This window comes from Nuphar pumila, chromosome 6 (genome assembly GCF_984573655.1).
Source record: "Nuphar pumila chromosome 6, dmNupPumi1.hap1.1, whole genome shotgun sequence".
Lineage (NCBI taxonomy): Eukaryota > Viridiplantae > Streptophyta > Magnoliopsida > Nymphaeales > Nymphaeaceae > Nuphar > Nuphar pumila.
In genome coordinates, this window is record NC_143254.1 from 49,353,182 (window position 1) to 49,374,672 (window position 21,491).

Consider the following 21,491-nt stretch of genomic DNA (forward strand, 5'->3'; position numbering starts at 1 on the left):
GTGTGTGTGGGGTGGGGGGTGGGGGGTGGTGGGGGGTGGGTGGGTTCAGACCTGGTCTGCTCGCAGCAGGGTGACCCAGACCGACCTCACTCGGGTCAGCGCCCCCCCCCCCCCCCCTCCTTCTCTTTCTTCTTTTCTTCCTGTCCCTTCTTTCTTTTCTTTTGGGTGCAGTGACACCCAGTTGCATGTCAGGTTGGTGCTTGGGACCAATCAACATCTTATGCACCTGCTGTGCATATGCAGTGTCTGTGTCCCTAGCACCTGGACCAACCCCCCCTACCACTGCGGCAGCCCCGATGAATCGGGCGTCCTGCTGTGGTCGTGGCAGGCAGGTTGGTCTAGTCCAGCATGACACCAGCCTGTGCTCCCTGTGTGTCAGGCTGCATGCCGGGCTGACAGCGTCACCTCTAGTTTGAGCCACCCTGGGTCAGACCAGGATGTGGTCGTCTCAGACTAGAGAAAATCTGGTCCCACTTGGACTAGACCTGGCTCAACCGGTCTCTAGTTGGGTGCCTGGACAGTCGTTGTCCGGGGCAGCCTCTTCGCGGGCCGCAAGGCAGCAACGTGCCTGCCCTGTACCCACACTCCTTTTCACTATTTGGTTGGTAGCCTGTCAGGCAGCTATTGCGTAGCCTGCAGCAGGCCCGGTCCCCAGCGTTGGTGAGCGTTCTAGCTTGCAAGTAAGGCTGTAACCTCTATCATTGCAGGTCAGTTTGGGCAACACCATTCCGTAACCCTGCGGATCGCAAACGCGTGCTGCATTGGCACTCGTTTCCTGCTGTTATGGTAGCAGGTTGCTCATGTTCCATGGCAGCTGAATGCTGCCCCATTTCCCCAGTTTGTATGTTAAAGCAATCTGTTTTGTGCCTTTCGTTTCGTGCACAAGTGTTGCATGTGCAAGGCACTTTCACTTGGTTTTCATTTTGCGCTTGTCATGACAGAAATCAACTTGTAGAATGGATGATTATTGCATTTTTGGCTGCGTATCACTAGCACATTAGCACACCATGACACAAGTATGACAATTTTGCAATAAATGCGTAAATAGGGTAGTAGACAAGAAAGGAATGTGTAAAAACTATGAGTTTTTCTTTTTGTGCTTTATAACATCAAATGCAAATCGAGAAGGTATGCAATGTGAGTTGAAAATGCAAATGCTTGCTACAAAATAATCGTGAAACATGTACGACCCACTTAGTTGGTACAATTCACGTTTGAGTATGCTTACGAGATTATCAAAAGCATGCTTAAAGGAATCAAAACACTTACATAAGCATATGACACATGAATGGTGTAAATGGGTTAACACCCTTTACGCAACACACTTGACTAGGTCACCACACGTGCACTACTTGACACGACTGTGAGATTACTATTGTATGCATGGTATTCAAACATTGTGATGTTTTCGAATTATGCTTAATGAAGCACCCTACATGGCATGGTTACAAATTTTACATTATAAGCATGATGATTCAAGTTTCGTAAGTTTTCATAACATGTCTTATGAATTATAGAAATGACAACATGCTTATTGATAGTCTCACGAGCACTTTGTCACATCATGTCATAGAATTAAAATGTGTTGAATTAAGCATATTTGTACATCAAGTGTCTTATTCTTAACAATGTTTTATCATGTGATGCATGTTTTATAGATTTGTTAAGATTATATCTGACACATGATGCACACTTGACACTTGATTCATCCCAAAAATACAAAAGGGACATGGGGCACAATGTAGGGGTATAAATGTCTTTTGAGACTATTGTATGTGTAAGCTCCATAGCGAGCTATATGTAGGCGATGGACCCACCTCGTGAGTTAAGCTCACTAGTTTAAAATATATCATACACCCCTTAAAATGATAACAATGATGAATGTCGCCTTCACTGATAAAGTGCTCTTTTTAGCTTGTTTGTGCTAGCGCACGTGAATGGGCGGGCTAAACCTTTGTATGCAGTTCATGTTTCCCTACGGGGAACACAAGGCCAGATGAGCTTAAGTACCTCGAAATGAGAAAATATAAAATAACTGAAGCCTTAAAAAGATAAACCACCTGATCGCCCATTCACAAAACGATTCACCTTGGAGAGGGTGAATGGTACAACCCTGAGTGATCGGTCGATTTTATGACACATTTTAAGGAGCAAAGATGTCCTTTGACCTTCAGTCACTTAGAGTTAGGGAGGTCGAGGTGACCTATTGAGGTGCCTCAGCTACTACAGTAGTGTAGATTGCAATCCGTTGCCTATGCTAGGTTTGTCTCGGCTACAGGCTGCCCGCATGAGGTTTACTCGGTCTGTAGGTACCCAAATTATCACATAACATAGAATAACAAATGCTAACGGTATTTTTTACAGAATTCGAGGTTCCTTTGCATACCCGAAGGAGCAATCAAGACAGAACAATTAAACTAACTTGCTGACTACTGACTTATGAATTAGTGCTTATGTCATAGTTCAATTCTAAGTTTAACTGCTTAGTTGTTTAGATTCTTAAATTCACTGTCTTAGCATGCTAGTTACTTAATGTTATCACCTATTGCTCCTCTTGCTCATTGTCCTTTATTTGTTATAGTTGCACTTGTTTAATTATTGCAAATGTTTCTTATTGTTCTATCATATTAAAGTTACTTATGTTATGATAGTCAGCTTTGTCGATATCTACATTCATGCCATTACTGCTTTTGTTTTCATAAGTGTATGGTTAAAGATATTATATCACTAACTCGCAAGAGTACTGACCCCATTTCATGGGGATACATGTGATGAGCTAGACGTGTGATCGCGATAGTTGCACGAGAGAGGCTTTGGACCCACACTTTGAACACATGCAGTCTTGGCAATTGGTTTTGGGAAAATCTCCAATGTTTGGGAGACAATTTTGTAAATAAAATGATGTACATTTTATTTGATCTCATTTTGCAAAACAATAGTGGAGAAAGTTTTTTTTTGTTGATCCTTCTGTAACTTGCTCAAAATTTCCAACTATTTTTTCCTTATAGTTTTTTTTGCTTGCAAAGTGTTTTAAAAAAAAAATCTCTAAAAATCCAAGGATTTTACAAAATGGGATTTTGGAGCGTTTCATGCGGTGTGTCACAATGAAGTGGAATCAGATCAGGAGAAGATTCGACAAATAGAAGATCGGCCAAGGCCTAAGACACCTAAGGTATTACTGTCACTTTATCAGAGGCTATGGTTCTATAGCGACACCTCTTACTACCTTGCTTCAGAAGGATGCATTTCAGTGGAATCCATGAGCTAAGACCGCCTTTGAGCAGCTCAAGATGGCCATGATGAGTGCTCTTGTCCTCGCACTCCCAGACTTCTCAATTCAGTTTGTGATAGAGGCAGGTGCCAGTGATGTGGGAGTTGGGGGCAGTTATGATGCAGAATGAGCATCATGTGTCCTTTATGAGTAAGGTTATTCCGAAGCGTATTCATGCACTTAGCGCCTATGATAGAGAGATACTGGCCGTTAAGAAATGACGCTCATACATTCAGATCAGGAGAAGATTCGACAAATAGAGGATCAGAGTTTGTTGCCTTTGAGGACATCGGCGCAGAGCTTGGTGGTCTGATAGGACCCGTGCCTGTGATCAGTCCAACCGAGCCCAAAACGGACCAAGTTAGTTCAGACCGATTGTACGAACAGTTAGACCGTGCGCAAGTTGCGCACACGACTGAGGCATCAGCGTAAGTGATGCACCACCTCACTGTGTCACACCTTCAGTAGCTCAGCTGGAGGCTGAGCTGTGCGTTCAGTTAGAGAAGCTGACTAGGCAGACAAACACCTCCAACTGAGGTGGAGTTGTCCCACCAATCGACCTCTAGTTCTGTTGAAGGAAAATCAGTCGGTTTTCCCTTTACCGCCCATATAAAATGGGTTTTGTTTATGTATTTTGATATCTTTTAAATCTCAAATGAAAGTCACGAATTCACCTTTTGTTCCTCTCTCGGCTGGAAGAAATTTCAGAGAACTCATTTGAGTTCCATCGGCTCTTCAATTCACTGGAATCCGACAATTGAAGGAGCTTGAGCTTGCATGAAGGTTTGATCATCCTCCACATCAAGAGGTGCACATCCAACGAGTGATTTCTTACCTTGGGCATCTTAGAGAGATCATGAACCTCTATACACAATCCAGAGAAAAAACAAAATGGATTGATCGTGGCATTGAAGCTCATCAGATAAATTTGCTACAACAGAATATGTGAGCATTTTCTAATTCCCTAGATCTCTGCAAATTCGTTGTTTGTGGATGATTAGAAGCATGAATTTAGGCTAGATGTGTGTGTTTAATAATTGTAAGCAATTGAGATTCGATTTTGCACAAATGCACGAGTAACAATGAAGAAATCACAATTTTAGTAATCAAAGCTATGCATTCTCTGTTATCGCTAAAAAACAAGGAAAATTTAGGTCATCTCCGGTGAGCACTCTGCGATCCACCAATGCATTTAGGTACAGTGACGTCTGAGCATTTTGAATGTCATCGGAGTTGTTTGGAAAGATTCTGGCAACTCTACAGAAATTCGGCAGAATTCTGTCCAAACCCAGTCCAATGACTTTTTGTATGATTTTCGGTAAAAGAGACGCTGAATTTGGCAACAGTGTCAACATGAAAGTTGTTCAAAATTAAATTATGAGAAACTTCTGTTCAGAACGCATTGGCATTAAAGATCTCCTGCAGGTTGCATTTCAAGAAAAACGTATGTGCAACTTAGGCCTAAGCGCCCAGACTTGTCTTCCCCTGTTACGGGCCAAATTTTGGCCAATCCATAGGGAATTGGCCATCGATGTCAACATGACTTTTGTTAGCCATTGTGTCTCAGTGAACTTTCGTTCATGACCACTGGCGTTTGAAATATCAGGCAATCTGCATGCCAGAGATTTCTCCTCTACGTTCACAATCATAGCGTCAGGCCTTTAGGCAGTGTCTGGAGGAACTGTGCATGACCCATATGCACAGTGTTAGCTGCAGCCACCTGCGGCTCGTTACCTCTGGCTATTCCCTAGGTGCTTTTAATCACACTAGGTCGATGCCCAGGCGGAGAAACACATGATCAGTGTGCTGCATCTGCTGGAGGCTACTCATGCACACCTCATCACAATGTATAGTTGATGCTCCATCCATTGATTGGAGCAGATACCGCAGGCCACCTGCGACACAAGCTGGCACACAGGCACACATAAGAGGCAGTGATAGTGCAGGGGCAGTGCTGCAGTTAGTGGGGAGTTCAGTTCAGTGCACGGTAGCAGGGTGCACCTGCGCACAAGCTCACCACAGGCTCAGAATCGTACAATGCAGCAGCTTAGTCGGAACCCCCTTTTGAGGCCACCTAGTCCCAACCGGGGACTATTGTGCATTGTTTTGATTTTATCATGACTTGCGCATTTTTGGGTTTCCCCCCAGGACCTCGCATTTTAAAGCTTGGTCTAAAGAATGGTACTCTCATCAGTCTTCTAGAAGTTTTCATGCGGGTTTCGAAACAGACAGTTCTAGCACAAGTGAGTCCACTAAGAGATGAACCCCTAGGACCTCACATTTTAAAGCTCAGTCTAGAGAAAGAGATGTGCTAGCAGAGGCCAGACTAAACATGGAGATAGGTTTATCCGTGCTAGAATTACTTGCTTTGGGGACTTTACGAGAACAATGAGGGTACCAATGTTATTTGGACTCAAGGAACATTAGGGTTTTTTCCCTTTTCGGTCGTCTATAAACTCATCAGGAATGTCAATAAGGATCCTTTCTTTAGGATCCTCATCAAATATGATGTTTTGCATTATATGGGGTGACATCTCGTACATGGAATTCTTCAGAAGTGGTTCCTCTAGGATAGATTGAATTTAGAGTTTTTGGGGGTATTCAGTATACTCCAAAAAATTCGTTCACACAGGCCCAAACAAGAAACAAAAGACTTTCAACAACAGTGGGTACCCTAGTTCTCCTCAAAAGATATATCCATAGATCTGTACGCTGTTGTAATTTGAGTAAGTTTTCAAGATTACGAGGAAATAAGATAAGATCATATATCATTTGAAGTGCTAGATTCAAGGTGAAGATAGAAGGGGTTATCATGAATCCCCTTGAGTTAAGGAGAAGATAGAGGACGTTTCCTTTTTTATTGTTTTCTTGTAATATATAATTATATTTTTTTTAAGAATAAATAATGAAAAATACATACTTCCTTCTTTTGTTGCAATTGTGATATCACATCTTAATATGATATCAGAGCACTATGATCTATAGAGAGCGCAAGGAAGAAACCACGATCCGACAGAGTTGTGTTTGTTCTTCATCAGCTTTAATAATTGTGTGAGTGTGTTTCTTTTGTTTATGGCATGATCAAAGCTATAATTGTTGTCATTGTGTTGTTGTTTCAACCATGTTGTTCGACAAAATAGTAATCAACTATAAAACAATTCATCTGATGCTCAAACAAGTGGTGAAGTTAATGCCAATGTTGTTGATGCTCAAGTTGGTTCCCATGTTGCTACTGTCCCTGAAAGTCCTAGTTCCATAATTTTGAAACCCAATTCATTCATGATGAATATAAAAAGTTAAGGTCATTTATCAACAAAGATAACTCAAAACCACAAACAAACTTGGCAGGTAATCTCTTCACCCATACTGCTTGTTTATCTCTTTCTCAACATTGGATCATAGATACGAGTGTTACCGATCATATGACCAATGAATTGTCAAACTTGTCTAACCCTTCTATGGTTTCTTCTCCACCTATTGGTTTACCAGATAGAGCTTCCACCCGTGTGACCTACATAGAAAATGTCAACATTTCTCTTAATCTTGTCTTAAAGAATGATTTTTGTGTTCCTTATTTTTTATTCAATCTCATATATGTTTTTGACATTAGATTATACAAAATATTTTCCCATATTCAAAATTTATCAAAAATATCCTTTTTATGAAAAATATCTTGCAAAGGTATGTTTAGGTGATCAGGGTACTTTACAAGTGTTGCCCATCTTAACATCGACGGAAGCAGACGTATCATAACTTTTTTTTTGCACTTCTTGTATTGCGCAGAGAGGGAGCTTGATAGATTGTTTGGGCCATGCAACATATAGCTTGCCTTAGAGGCGAGGAGTTGCGTAAGCCTGGTGGAAGCAAATTCGAGGTCATGCATATCCTATGCATGCCTAACATAGCAAAATGTTTAGAGAAACATAGTCAAACAGGTTGATAGTATGAGGCGATGCCAAAGTCTTTGTCGTATGAACATCTAAGCTAACGAAGAATGGGTGTGTCACCTTCTTATGATGAGTGCACAAGTAGTCGAAGGACGTAGAGCTAGCTATGCATTCGAATAAGCATCATGAACATTAGAGTGAGCATTGAGTTTCTGAGACGCATCGAACAAGGGTCATATTGATTTTTGGGACCTGCAGTCCCCGTAGAGCATATAACGCGCCCCACGAAAGCCTTTTGTCATGGTGGAGATTACCTTTTGTCTCTCAGTTGAAGTCAGTTGCTAGTATGACATAGTAAAAATTCTTATTTAAGAGGAATCACCATCGCTCGATATGCACTCATCGAGTCCCTTGCAAGTATACAAGGTTGAGCGACATGGTGAGGAGTAAGAGCGAGCCTCATGCGTGCTTTAGATGCCCAAGAGGAATCTTCATACTCATGAGCACCCTCATGCACTCCAATGTGCTACTCACGAGATATAGGGGTTGCCCACTTAAGACCACACAGTAGTGCACCATTGCAAGTCAAGAGAGAGGTCCCCTATATAGATATTGTGGGCGCTGACTTCGCCAATAGGAGGAACCCTAATACCACTTGGAAACATAAAACTTTTGTCCCCAATGATGTTCCTGAATGCAAAATTCATACTTTGCCGAAATGACCGCACTACGGTCTTCCTCACATATGAATGTGTCAGCGAGATTTTGATCTTGGCTTAATAATTCTCAATATGTATGATGATACGCGGACCTGCGTAAGCATCAGCACGACACCCTCAGATGAAGTAGCTCTTTTATGTGTTACGACTTTACAAACGTGTTCCCCACATATGATTATGCGGCAAAATACTCGATCGTGACATATGAAATGTGCATAGAATTTTTTTTTTTGTAGACATGAAGTTGAGACGGGTCATTGGTGGTGTAGCACCCTCGAAGCGTGGCATGTGGCCGCAGTTGACTGGAGAGAACCCTATGGCATGGAGCATGGAGATGATCATATGTACTTGAGATATGTCATGTACACTAATGCTTACCCACAAAGCTGTTTACGAGTAATATTGTGCTGTCTTACGCTACCGCCGCATGTCATAGCCAAGATACGAGCTTTTCACTTAGGAAACACGCATATCATCATAAGCTCCATTACAACGCACACACATGCACCACTTTTGTTCGGTAACAAATAAAGTTTGTCATAATAAGCATATGAGAGCATCCTCTGATATGGCATCGAACAATTATCAAGTATTCTGCTTCCATCACTTGATCGGCTCACCACGCATAAGGTGCAAGATGATTTCATGTGAAACATGATCAAGCTCATGAGATCGCGTTTTGGGTTAAATTTCATCCAATGGACCGAGACCCACTTCTTGAACGATAAATTAAGTTTCGTAATTGCATGGATTGATAAGAGTACAAAACTCTAGTCACTTCCGTAATTGTAAGAGAGTGCCGCCAAAGCATGATGATGCCTGCATTCTTTCCCCTCCTATAAATGGGCATCTCTCTCTCTCTCTCTCTCTGTATATATATATATATATATATATACATGGAATTTTTACATGATCCAGCTCATGTCAGCTCATTTGGTTTAGGGACCTGCTGAGCTTGAGTTTGGTTAAACAGGTCCACTAGTACGCGAGCGAGAGCCTGGATTGGGTGCAATATGATTGCATAAAAATTTGTGCATTAAACACCTGATCACCCTCCATCAGGCCTTGGGTCTCAAACCTAACAGGTCCTATCCCCAAGAGGGAGGGTGATCAGGTGTTTAATGCACAAATATTTGTGCAATCATATTGCACCTGATCTTTTCACCATGAGTCGTTCCCGAACACATACATGCCATGTTTGGTATGTTGGGATCGTTTACCAGCCCTATTACACCCACAATTAACTTAGTGAATATGTCTTTTTGGCAAGCCTGCCACCCAGAGTTACAAGCTGGAGGGAGGGGGACCAGTTTGTCCTGTTCCCAGGTAGGTTACTCGTTATTAAAGAACAAAAAAATGATGGTGAATTTACCTGCAAAACCAAATGCATTTGTTTACTCAAGCTCTAATCATTTTAAAAGAGCTTACATTGGACATATCATGGTCCAATGTTGAACCAGTTTTAGATCCTTCTCCATTCCGTGAAAGATAATCTCATACCAAGTACCATAAATCTTAAAGATAGATTGCGCTTAAAGCAGGAGCTCACTTACATGATATAAAGGAAAAAGGCTGGCCGACACCACTTGACCTGCAACCCCCCACAGAGAGGTGCATCTTGTCACTTTCTGGACAGGCATGACCCCTTCCTTACCAAAAAGAGAGGACAAAGGAACCACATTTCTACTTTGCCACAAAGGAGTTCAATGCTCCACTATAGCAGTATAGCATGTCACGTATTGTTGATTCACGTGATGAGGCTACCATAATGGAGAAGTACATTGTCTATTGCCCCCACCACCAATGTCAATCCCAAGTTGGATTATTATGCATACATGACCCAAACGACAGGACGGGATGCAAATTAAAAGGCTATGGCACAAATACATGGAGCTGGACCAAGGAGCAAGTTGGGTAGTAGGATATATTGTATTCCACCTTACATCATTTAGGTGCTTCATGTTAGAAAATCGTGTGGGCCTACATACACTGAATCACACATCGTAAGTCTTTCTTAGGTTCAGGCCCGATTCATGTGGTCTAATTCGGATGGGCCCAATGGTATCTCAAATGGTATGGAACACTATGTAGAGAGACCTGCCCTGTCTAAAACTCTATAATGGGTTGAGTTGAGACAGAGTCCTAAATACATTGGGTTATGGTCCCCAAACCTTATATTAAGACCCTCCCTCTTTAGACTTTCCATTGTCAGAAGAAGATTCAGTCCCTCTTATCAGGTTTAGAGAAAGAAAAAGGGCTAATATACAGGTTCTTGAAGATCATACCCGTCAACGATACCGGAGCACTATGAATTCAGGTACAATTTTCGCTTTTGGTTTTATTTTGTTTATGATTTTAACGGTTTAGTGAGAGCATGTTATTGATCCTGTTTTAGTTTTTAATGGATTTATGATCCAACAATTGGTATCAGAGTGCATGTTCCCGTTAAATCTTTAAAACATACATTTTTATTTATTTTCCTTCTTTAGGCATCGATTTTGTTTTGGATTGGCGTCCAGGCAAAAAAAGGGGCTTTCCCTTCATCGGATGGGAAGGGCGGAAAGGCTCTTCCCCTTTGGATTCACCAGACAAAGAAGAGTCGTTGGGCCCTTCTTCTTCGTCAGGCCAGACGGGAGGGCAGATCAACCTTTTCCCCGTCTTCTTCTTGCTTTGTTGAGAAGATGCTGCCATCCTGTTTTTCGTTCGGCTAACGGCAGTGGAGGTTTCTCCTCCATGTTTGGGTTAGCCAAACGCGGTGTCACTTGTCCAGTTTGCCAGATGGGTTTCGTCTGACCTCATCGCCGGTTGGAACCCTGTTGCTCAGGTCGTCGGATGGTAAAAGGTTGTATACTTGTTTAGACATGGTTCACCGACATCTGCTATTGATATCGACCATTGTCGGATACACTCGGCGTATTGACCATTCAGGCCATTTTTGGGTATCATCGGGTTCTCCTTTCACCGTCCATCGATGCGAGTCAGTTTCTGGTTTCGGTCCCTCCGTCAATGGAAGTTCTACGGCGTTCTGCTAAGCCATCTGTCGGTGTGTATCGGGGTCCATTCCAGACCTTGTGTGGTTCGGTTGGGTGAACAGACTAGTTCAGTCCTCAGGGATCGCAACGATCTGGGCAAATCATCGTTCAGGACTGGTTTAGTGCACCATCGATCAATTATGTTGAGAAAACCGGTTAGGCTGCCCATTCCAGATTGTTTCGACCATTAGGCACAGAACAGGGTGCTGAGCCGGTTCGGTTAATGGTACAGGGGCGGTTCAGGTGTTTATCTTGGCTTGGATCGGGAATTCTTTGATACAGACAGTCTCGACCATTGCTGGGACCGGTTCGGTTCCTAGTAGCTCCAGCCAAAACAGGGTGGTTCAGTGCCCATTAAGACTTTCTAGTTGGAATTGATTGTTCGATAACCTGTTTTAGCCGATTTGGCTTTTCGTCCCAGGATGGTTTGGCCATTAGGCACAGGACAGAGCGACGGTCTTTAACAAGGACACTTTTTTTGTGTGCGCACACAAGACTGGTTCGGTCCTTTGTAATGCTTGACTCCAGCCTCTAAGGTGACTAGAACCAAGTTTGGTGAGCAGTCGGGTCGAACCGGCTCAGTCTTGTTCGATCATGAGGCGGGTGACCGGTTCAGTCCCCATTTTGTTTTAAGGGACTGAACCAGGCCAAGATGCACCATTATACAGGTCGGGTCTCGTTGGAATCGACCCGACGGTGCAAGCTTGTACCCAAGTTTGGGCCGGATCCGTGTGCATGCCTTACAAAAAAAATTATTGAGGATTTTGTTGGACTATTGGTGTGCATTATGGGTTACTCTGGTGGGTCAATATTCAGTTACTTTTTGACCCATATATGCTATTATGCTTGCTTATTTAATTCATATGCATATGCTCTTATTGACATATTTGAACATTGGTATTGTTTATGATTATGGGTCTGATATTTTAAATTGAATTAATTGAATTAATTGAATCAATATGTTACTAAAGTAACCGTTGTTGTGTAGGTTAGTTCATTTTAGAATATTGTGATGACTATGTTTGTGGTTCATGCAAATAGTGATCGGCCCAAAGGAAGATTATTATTTGACCAAGCCCAAATGTATACTTTTAGTAATGAATATGGGATAATCATTCGGTTTTTCATGTGAATAACGAGTCGGTCCAAAGAAAGGCTCGTTGTTTGATATGACTGACTATCTATATTTTAATTACTGTATTGAGAGTACCACTTACAAGTTGACACTTCTGTTCAAAGATTAAGTGTCAATATTGTGCTAGGTATCTTGTGATGGGGTTCACCATTGTTTAAATATATATATTTTATGTTATTGCATAAGAATATGAATGTTAATCGTGAGTTTGTCTGTTTTTTATTCAGTTAATACCTCTACTTCTATGATATCTGCCAACATTAATTCCATCCTTTTTTTGAGCGGTTCAAATTTCAAGAATTAGAAAGAAAATTTTATGATTGTGCTTGGTTATATGGATCTGGATCTTGCACTATAAGAAGATCAATCACCTGCTCTTACGAATAAGAGTTCTGTTGAGGATAAAAAGAACTCTGAGCGGTGGGATCGATCTAATCGCATAAGTCTCATGATCATGAAACATGCAATTCCAAAATCCTTCAGGAGCACCATGTCCGAAGAGGCCAATGCCAAACGTTTCCTTGAAAAAAATGACAAATGTTTTACAAAAAACGAAAAGGCTGAGACAAGTACTTTTCTTTCGAGTCTTGTCTCAATGAGGTATAAAGGCAAAGAAAACATTAAGGAGTACATCATGAAGATGCCTCATCTTGCTTCAAAACTCAAGGCACTAAGGTTAGAAATGTCTAAGGACTTACTCGTGCACTTAGTTTTGATATCCTTGCTTACATAGTATAGTCAGTTTAAGGTCAATTATAACTGCTAGAAGGAAAAATAGACTCTTAATGAGCTTATATCTCACTGTGTGCAAGAAGAGGATAGGATGAAGCAAGAGAAGACTAAGAGTGTCCATTTGACATTAACCTCTAAGGATAGGTTTAAGAAAAAGAAAAGGATTAAGAAAGTTGCAGTTGACCCTTAATCACAGAAGAAACATAAAAGACATTAGGACTCAAAGTCTAGTTGTTTCTTTTGCAAAGGAGAGGGTCACATGAAGAAGAATTGTACCAAGTAACTTGCCTAGAGTGTGAAGAAAGGTATGATCCTTACATTGATTTGTTCTGAAGTTAATTTGACTTCTATGCCTGAACATACTTAGTGGATGGATTATAGTGCTACCACTCATATAAGTGTGTTTTTGCAAGGTTGCCTAAGTTACCGACCGTCAATTGATGCTGAAAGATTTATCTATGTGGGCGATGGTAAAACAATTGAAGTCGAGGCAATAGGGACATTTAGGTTGTCATTAAAGACTAAAAATTTTTTAGATTTGAAAGAAATATTTATTGTGCTGTCTTTTAGGCAAATTTGGTTTCTATTTTTATTTTGGATAAATATGGTTATTCTTATTTATTTGGAAATAATGAACTTAAATTGTTTCTTGACTCAAATCTTATTGGGACTGGTTCTTTATCTACAGTTGACAACCTTTATATGCTTGATACTATTGCCTCATTTAATGAAACCTTGCAAATAAGTTCTTATAGTACAATACAAAAATTAATAAATGAGAATTATGCTTTGTTATAGCATAAGCGCTTAGGTCATATTTCTAAACAAAGAATTGAAAGACTTGTGTCACATGAGATTCTTGGTTTTCTTGATTTCACTGACTTTCAGGTTTGTGTTGAGTGTATAAAAGAAAAATGAACAAGCAAAAGGAAATTAGGTGTCGAAAGGAAAATAGACGTCTTAGAACTAATTCATACAGATATTTGTAGATGCTTCCCTACGACTTCTTGGAATGGTTAATAATATTTTATTATGTTCATAGATGACTATTCTCGTTATGGGTACCTATATTTAATTCATAAAAAGTCTCAGTCCCTGGATGTGTTCAAATCGTATAAGGCCAAAATTGAAAACCAACTTGAGAAAAGAATTAAGGTCATCAGATTTGACCGTGGTGGCGAGTACTATGTCATATATGATGGATCAGTTGAACAACGTGTAGGACCTTTTGCTAAATTCTTAAAGGAATGTGGGATCGTCCCTCAGTATACCATGTCAGGCACCCCTAGCATGAATGGTGTTGCTGAAAGATGAAACATGACTCTTAAGGATATGGTAAGGAGTAGGATTTCTCATTCTATCTTACCAGAGTCCCTATGGGGATAAGCATTAAAGGTTGCAGCATATATCTTGAATAGGATACCCTCTAAAGCAGTAACTAAGACCCTATATGAATTGTGGACATGCCAAAAGCCTAGTCTGAAACATTTTCATATTTGGGGATGTCCAGCTGAGGCTAGGTTGTACATGCCATATGAAAAGAAACTAGATTCCAGAATGGTTAGCTGCTATTTTTTTTACTATTTTGAAAGGTCTAGGGGCTATAAGTTTTATAACCCTACAAATAAGTCTTTTTTTTAAACATGAAACATTTGTTTCTTTGAGGGTGCTGAGTTTGGGGAAAGACATTGTTTTTGAAGAATAATCTCTTTCTCTTCCTACAATTATGGATAACAATAATCAAATTCTCATTCCTGACATTGTTTCCACAAATTCGGATCAAGGTAATGTTTCAAATCTCTCTGTCCAAAATTAAGCTTTTACTCCTGAAGTTCAAACTCAACAACCTCAAGAAAAACCTCAAGAACCAATGCCATTAAGGAAATCCACTAGAGAAAGAAGAAGGGCAATTTCAGATGATTATATTTCTACAAGAACATGAGGGTGATACTGGCCTAATGGAAGATGATCCAATTAACCTCTATCAAGCCACACAAATTTCTAACTCTCAAAAGTGGATTGAAGAAATGCATGAGGAGATTAAATTCATGAGTGACAATGACGTATAAGATCTTGTCCCATTATCTGAAGGTGTGAAACCCATTAGTTGCAAATAGATATTTAAAACCAAAAGAGATTCAAAGAATAACATGGAAAGATATAAGGCCCGTTTTGTTGCAAAAGGGTTCACTCAAAAGGAAGGCATTGACTATACAAAGACTTTCTCTTTGGTTTCTACGAAAGACTCTTTTAGGATTATGATGGCACTTGTAGCTCATTATAACTTAGAGTTATATCAGATGGAAGTTAAAACTACATTCCTTAATGGAGACATCGATAAGACAATATACATAGTCCAACCAGAATATTTTATCTCAAGCGATGCCAAGAAGATGGTTTGTAAACTAAAGAAATTCATTTATGGACTTAATCAAGCTTCCTATCAGTGGTATCATAAATTTTATCAAGTTGTCCTCTCATTTGGTTTTGAGATGAATGTGATTGATGAATGCATATACTATAAGTTCAGTGAGAGTAAATTTATTTTTTTGGTTTTGTATGTAGATGACATATTGCTTGCTAGTAATGATATAGGCATACTATACAAAAACAAAAGATTTCTGACAAAGAAATTTGAAATGAAAGATCTTGGGGAAACCTCTTTTGTATTAGGGATCCAAATACATTGAGTCCCTTCTTGAAGTATTCTTAGATTATCACAAAAGAGCTATATCGAAAGGATTCTGAAAATGTATGGCATGGAGGATTGCAAACTAGGGGATACTCTCGTTGCTAAAGGAGACAAGTTTAGTCTCGCTCAGTGCCCCAAACACCAGTCTAAAATTAAGGTTATAAAACAAATTCCCTATGCATCTGTTGTGGGAAGTCTCATGTATGCTCAGGTGTGTACGCATCCAGATTTAGCGTACATTATTAGGATGTTAGGCAGTAACCCAGGTATGGATCATTGGAAAGCAGCCAAACGGGTTATGCGCTATTTGCAAAGAACAAAAGGTTACATGCTCATATACAGGAAGTCAGATCAACTGGAGATCATTGGGTATTCTGATTCTGATTTTGTGGGATGCCAAGACAGTCGCAGATTCACGTCAGGCTATATTTTTCTGTTGGTCGGGTGAGCTATTTCTTGGAAGAGTGACAAGCAGACACTCATTCCTTCTTCCACCATGGCAGCAGAATTCGTGGCTTGTTATGAGGCATCCAACCATGGGATATGGCTACATAATTTTATCACTGTGCTCTAGATTTTGGATAATGTTGAAAGACCACTTAAGTTATTTTGTGGCAATAATTCAGTAGTGCTATATTTCAATAACAACAAGAGTTTCTCGAAGTCAAAGCATATTGACATTAAGTTCTTAGTTTTTAAAGAAAGAGTGCAAAATGGTCAAATATTGATATAACATATTGGCACAAACTCTATGATTGTGGATCCGCTTACTAAAGGTTTTACACCCAAGGTCTTTCACGAGGATACTACTCTGATTTACTCCAAACTTTGATTTACTCCAAAGACTTAGAAATTCTCTGATCTATCTCAAGTTCTAAGTTAGATTCAATCATTTCTTCACTCCCTTATCAAGTTCATCTAAGAATACTTGGAAATTTTCAAAATATCTTTCAAAAAGATCATACATCCTTGTATTGCATAAGCATGATTCTTTGTGCATTTAGATTTAGGATAAATTCTTAGATAACATTAAGGCAAAGCAAAAGGCATAAATTCGATCCTTGGTTCGATTACCTCTAGTAAAGGCGCCAGGAACGGTCGAACCTCGTACCGACGAGCGAATCTCGTCTCCCCATTTTTTCCGCAATATTTCAAAACGAAGGCGAGTTAAATTTCTAAATATTTTCAAATCAAGGTCAAGTGAGACCCCGCAAAAGAGTTCCTCTTCTTTCTTTTCTCTTCTCTCTTTCTTTTCTTTCTTTTACTTTTCTCCCTTCAAAAAGGAGGAAAATAAAGGTCAGAAAAGGAAAAGAGAAGGAAGAGAGAGAAACCACAAGAGAGGAAAATTTTTGTGATGATCACAGTTTTATTTGAGTCACTTTTAAATCTAAATTTCATTTTATTTCTCAAGTTTTTCTGAAATTAAATCCATTTTATACATCCGACTCAATTTCGGATTCGGATTCAGATAAAAGATCCAAATCTGAGCTTCGTTGTCCAAATCTTTAAATCAAATTCTCAAAATTACCAAATTAACCTTTAAAAAGGCTCAGACACTTCGTCCGGTATCCGTTTGGATCCATCGTGTTATATTCCTCAATTCGAGGCTTAAAGCTCGAATATTTTCTCAAAACCTAGGTCCAAACCCGTTTTTTTTTAAGAAATTTCTTCAAAATAGCTTTTAAAAGCTTATTTTGTAAATATTTCTCCAAAAATACAAAAAAAATTATTATTAGTTTAAATCCTTGCTTTTTCGTAAATTTTTGGATTTTTTATCAAGAATTCAAAACAGAAAGAAAATTACCAAAATGGCTTTAAGAAAAACTCTTTTCGAGGATAGACTTTTGAAACAAGTTTTTTATGAAAATTTATAAATTTGGAGGACCCTTTTTACAAAACTTTTTTTTTTAGGGTCTCTTCTTTGTAAAGGAGTCAGATGGGTTACGAACCTTCTCCTTCCCTCTCGTAAACCCTTCCCCCAAAACCCTCTTCACGAGCTCCTCCATCTCCCGATCTCCCTCCATCTGCGGTTGCCTTCTTCCTCGACCACCCATCACCAAACCCTCCATGGCCAACCCCCATGTGTGTCCCTCTCTCGCCTTCTCCCCTTCTCTTTCGCCCTCCCGAAACTTCCTTCCCCATCTTCGGCCTTTCATCGCCAAACCCTCCTCTTCAGCCATCCGATCCCCAACGACATCTATTTCGTCCAGGAGCTTCTTCTCTCCCTCTCGACCGAACCCTCCAGGGCAAACCCCCAGATCACCTTCCATCACGGTACCACCCTCTTCCTCCTCCGCCCATTTCCAACCGATCTCTTCTCAAACCTTCCTCTCCTATTTAACAAATCCCATTACTCCTTCATTTTCACCCATTTTCACCGTACCTCTGCACCTCCTCTTTGACAAGACCGCTTCTCCAACCCAGCACCTTCTTCCTTCTTTCCGACCATCCGTTATCACCCCTGCACCCCTCTCTTCTTCAGAAATGGCGTCATCACCCCTCCATCCATGCCCTTCTTCTGGTTCTGGACCTTCCTCCCTTCTTCTCTGATTCCCCTCATCTCCCTTTGATGCTCCCCCTAGAAGCTATTGAAGATCGATCTCCTCCTTCTAGATTTCTGCAGCTCTTCGGTAAGTACCCCTTTCCTTCCTCATTTTCCTTTAAGTCTCCTGTCAATGTCTCTTTCCTTCTTCTGTTTTAATTCCTATTTACGCACCATGGATGAGGCTTGAAGCGCTCGTAGCTACTTCAACCCATCCCTGTGCAAGAGCAATCGAAATGTTTCATTCCAACATGTTCTCTTCATTTTTTTTTTGTTAGTCGTAATTAAGTTTGTGCATTTGATGTTATTTCTGCTGCGCTTTGCTTATAATCCCATCTTGTGTATTCTTCTCTTTCTCTTTCTTGTGATTGGCATTTCTCACAAATTTCTCCGGTTACATTCGACTGTTGGCATTCGAAGGAGGTATATCCAGGTACTGAGTACCTGGTTACTGATAAACCGCAGGGTGCAAAGCAGTATTTCAGAGAATTCATTAAATTTCTTTTCACTTTCTCCATAATTTTTGTATTTGGTCTACTTCATGATTTAATCTATTGTTTACTTAGATTCTCTTTTGTTAACCTTTCTTGTTTGTTGATGATCGATCAGCCCTTGTTGATGGAACCATCTCACAGCGCCATTGGTAAGAACTTCCTCTACATTTTTCTGTAGTTAACATCACTGCCAACCAATGTTTATCGTGCTAAAAAGGAAGGATGAACCATCTGTCTCTGATAATCCTGTTTGCCCGCGGTCTAATAAAATTCTGGATAAAGGATTTCGTGAATCTATTTTGGTAAAAAGCTCAACTATCAGCTACTCATTTCATAGTGTTAACAGTTTCGACATGCTGGGTTGAGATTTCTCTTCAATTCCGTAATCTTGGTTTTGATCTGCTTATGCTAATTGACCCATGTTGATGCTGTGTTGGTGACTTGCTACACTTCAGGGAACCAACATCCTGTGTTTTAAGCAGTTAAGATTAATCTACCGAGATGCACTGTACTCAACTCGATCCCAGAATGGGTTGTACCCATTTCAAGTGTGACCTCAGTAGAATTATAGAGTGGTGATGTTGGGCATAGACCCTGTGCTTTTGTATCCCTTTGAATAGCTTTGATCCAATTGAACTGACATCAGAAGTGGGGTGTTATTGTGTTTCCGACATTTTCAAACTTGTGTTTTAGGCATTGAAGTTGTATACCTCTCACGATATGCCTACTACATTGAGTTAAAAGGGATTCATATATGGTTTGCTATAAATGCCTTAAATCATCTCTCGGAATTTTGGATTTCAAAGCAACATTAGAGGCAACAACCAGGGAACTCTTCCAGTTCACATCTTGGCAATACGATTAGCATTGGCTAACCACCAGGATAAGTCTTATTTGGCGCCTTAAGAGCACATCCTCATTTGTTGGTTATTGAGTGTTTGATAGTTTATACATTAATGATATACTGACATTCAATATTTGTTTTAGGATTTGAATCAGTATTTTTACCTTTCACTGTTGCTTTTAATCAAAGTAGTACTATATATAGAGAGTAACCGTGAGATCCTGAGAATTATCTGTCTTCAAAGCCCAGATCAGAGTTGGAGTAATATCAAATCTATGATCTGAATCCCCTGTGGAAGTCAACCCAGCTTATTTCCGATTTAGCATTTGAATACCTCATGTTAGAAGAAACTCCTTCATGGATAGTGATGCATATTTTTTTTTATTATTGTAGAAGATGTGTTGAAAATGTTAGATTCATAAATCACAGGTTCTAGGTTCGAAATAAAGAGGTCATGGCACAACGACAGTCGTGTTTTGCCAAGGTTTTCTTGAGATGGGTGATTGAAGCTCTAAGTGAAGCAACTGTCCAAAATGATGGTTCTCTAGACACCCTGGGTTCTTTCTCACAATTTTTTTTCTCTTTCTTTTTATGGCTTCCCCATGTTGGTGATATTATACACAGAAGCACCCATTAAAAATCTGTTTCGGAGATTGGAATGCAATATCAACCACCGCCAGCACAAAAGTTTTGCTGATTGCTTTCTGACCTCTTGGTTTTCAAAGATCACCTCGGCTAATCATTTTATCACACTCATTTGCATCTCCCTCCACATTCCATCCATCCCAGGTAAGCCTCTGAGCAGGAGATGCTGTTGCCGGGCTCAACCCTATCATAACAGATGTGGTTAGTGAAACCAACATTTACATATATGCACACCTATCACTCACTTGCACATATCCCTGCTATAATCCTTGATTCAGCCGAATCTATCACTCAATGTATTGGAGTTCTATCAGCTATACTGCTGTTGAGAGTGATCGACTGATATTGTGTGAGATATATTCAAGTTATTGAAATCAGTTTATTGTGAAACCAGAGTAAGGTCTGATTAGAAATCACTGTAAGTACCCATTCTCTGGCTGGTTTTTACTTCAATTCATCTACTGCCTGCATTCTTTGTGTGGATATAGTGGCTGAGCCCATTCACTGGATTCATCTATTACATGCATCCTTTATAGGCTTTTGCCAGGAGCGATTTTGCAATAATTGAGTCATCACACATCTTGCGGTTGCTAAGAAGGAAATCCATCAATTTACTATGTTAAAACCTTCTTGACTGGTTAAAAGTTTTAGCAAGCATCAGATTTCGGGTTTAACTGCAAAAACACCATATATGGCTGAGTTAAAATCAGAAATTTATTTTCACTTATATCAATGCAGCATTCTGCCAAAGACTCCAGAAATCTAAGGCATCTACAAGGCAGCCATTCTGAATGTTTCGGGGCTCGTCTCCTTGTGCTTGTTGATGTATGCCTGGACCTTATTAAGCAGCGTGTTGTTCTGTTTCTTCAAGTCATTCAGAACCAAGAGATGAGCTTAAGTTTGTTGGAATTAACTGCGTGGATTACCGAGGGACAGGCTTATCACCATGAATACAGGCTTTTCCTCTGCTGTTATTTCTGCTAATTACTACCCAACACCTCCTGGTAGGTTGCCCTTACTAATTGCTGCACAGTAGCTAAAGTAAAAGTTGCATAAATATTTTGAACAACCTCTGTATTCATGATAGAATGTTTGCAGTTGTCATAATGCAGGTGCTCATCACATCCACATTCAATTCGTTGCCACACACTTACTTAGATATCATCTTAGCCTTGATGTGCAGCACTTATATATTAGTGGTATCATCCACATTTTTCACTATGTTAATACCTTCAACATCCTCATTTATGTTCATAAGTTTTGTTATGCATTTATTACACTCATGTTGTAGCCTCAATTAATGCCTATGTCATTACATTTCCCCTATATGTTGGCTGGTAGTCCCCTTTTGCAGTTCACACATAACCCCATTTACCTGCACTTCATATACCAATATATTGTACTCATCATGCTGGCATATCATATAGCATCAATGGGTGGCCATTACCAGCATGCACCCCATTGTAATATATACATTTCCACATGTTCCAGCACATGT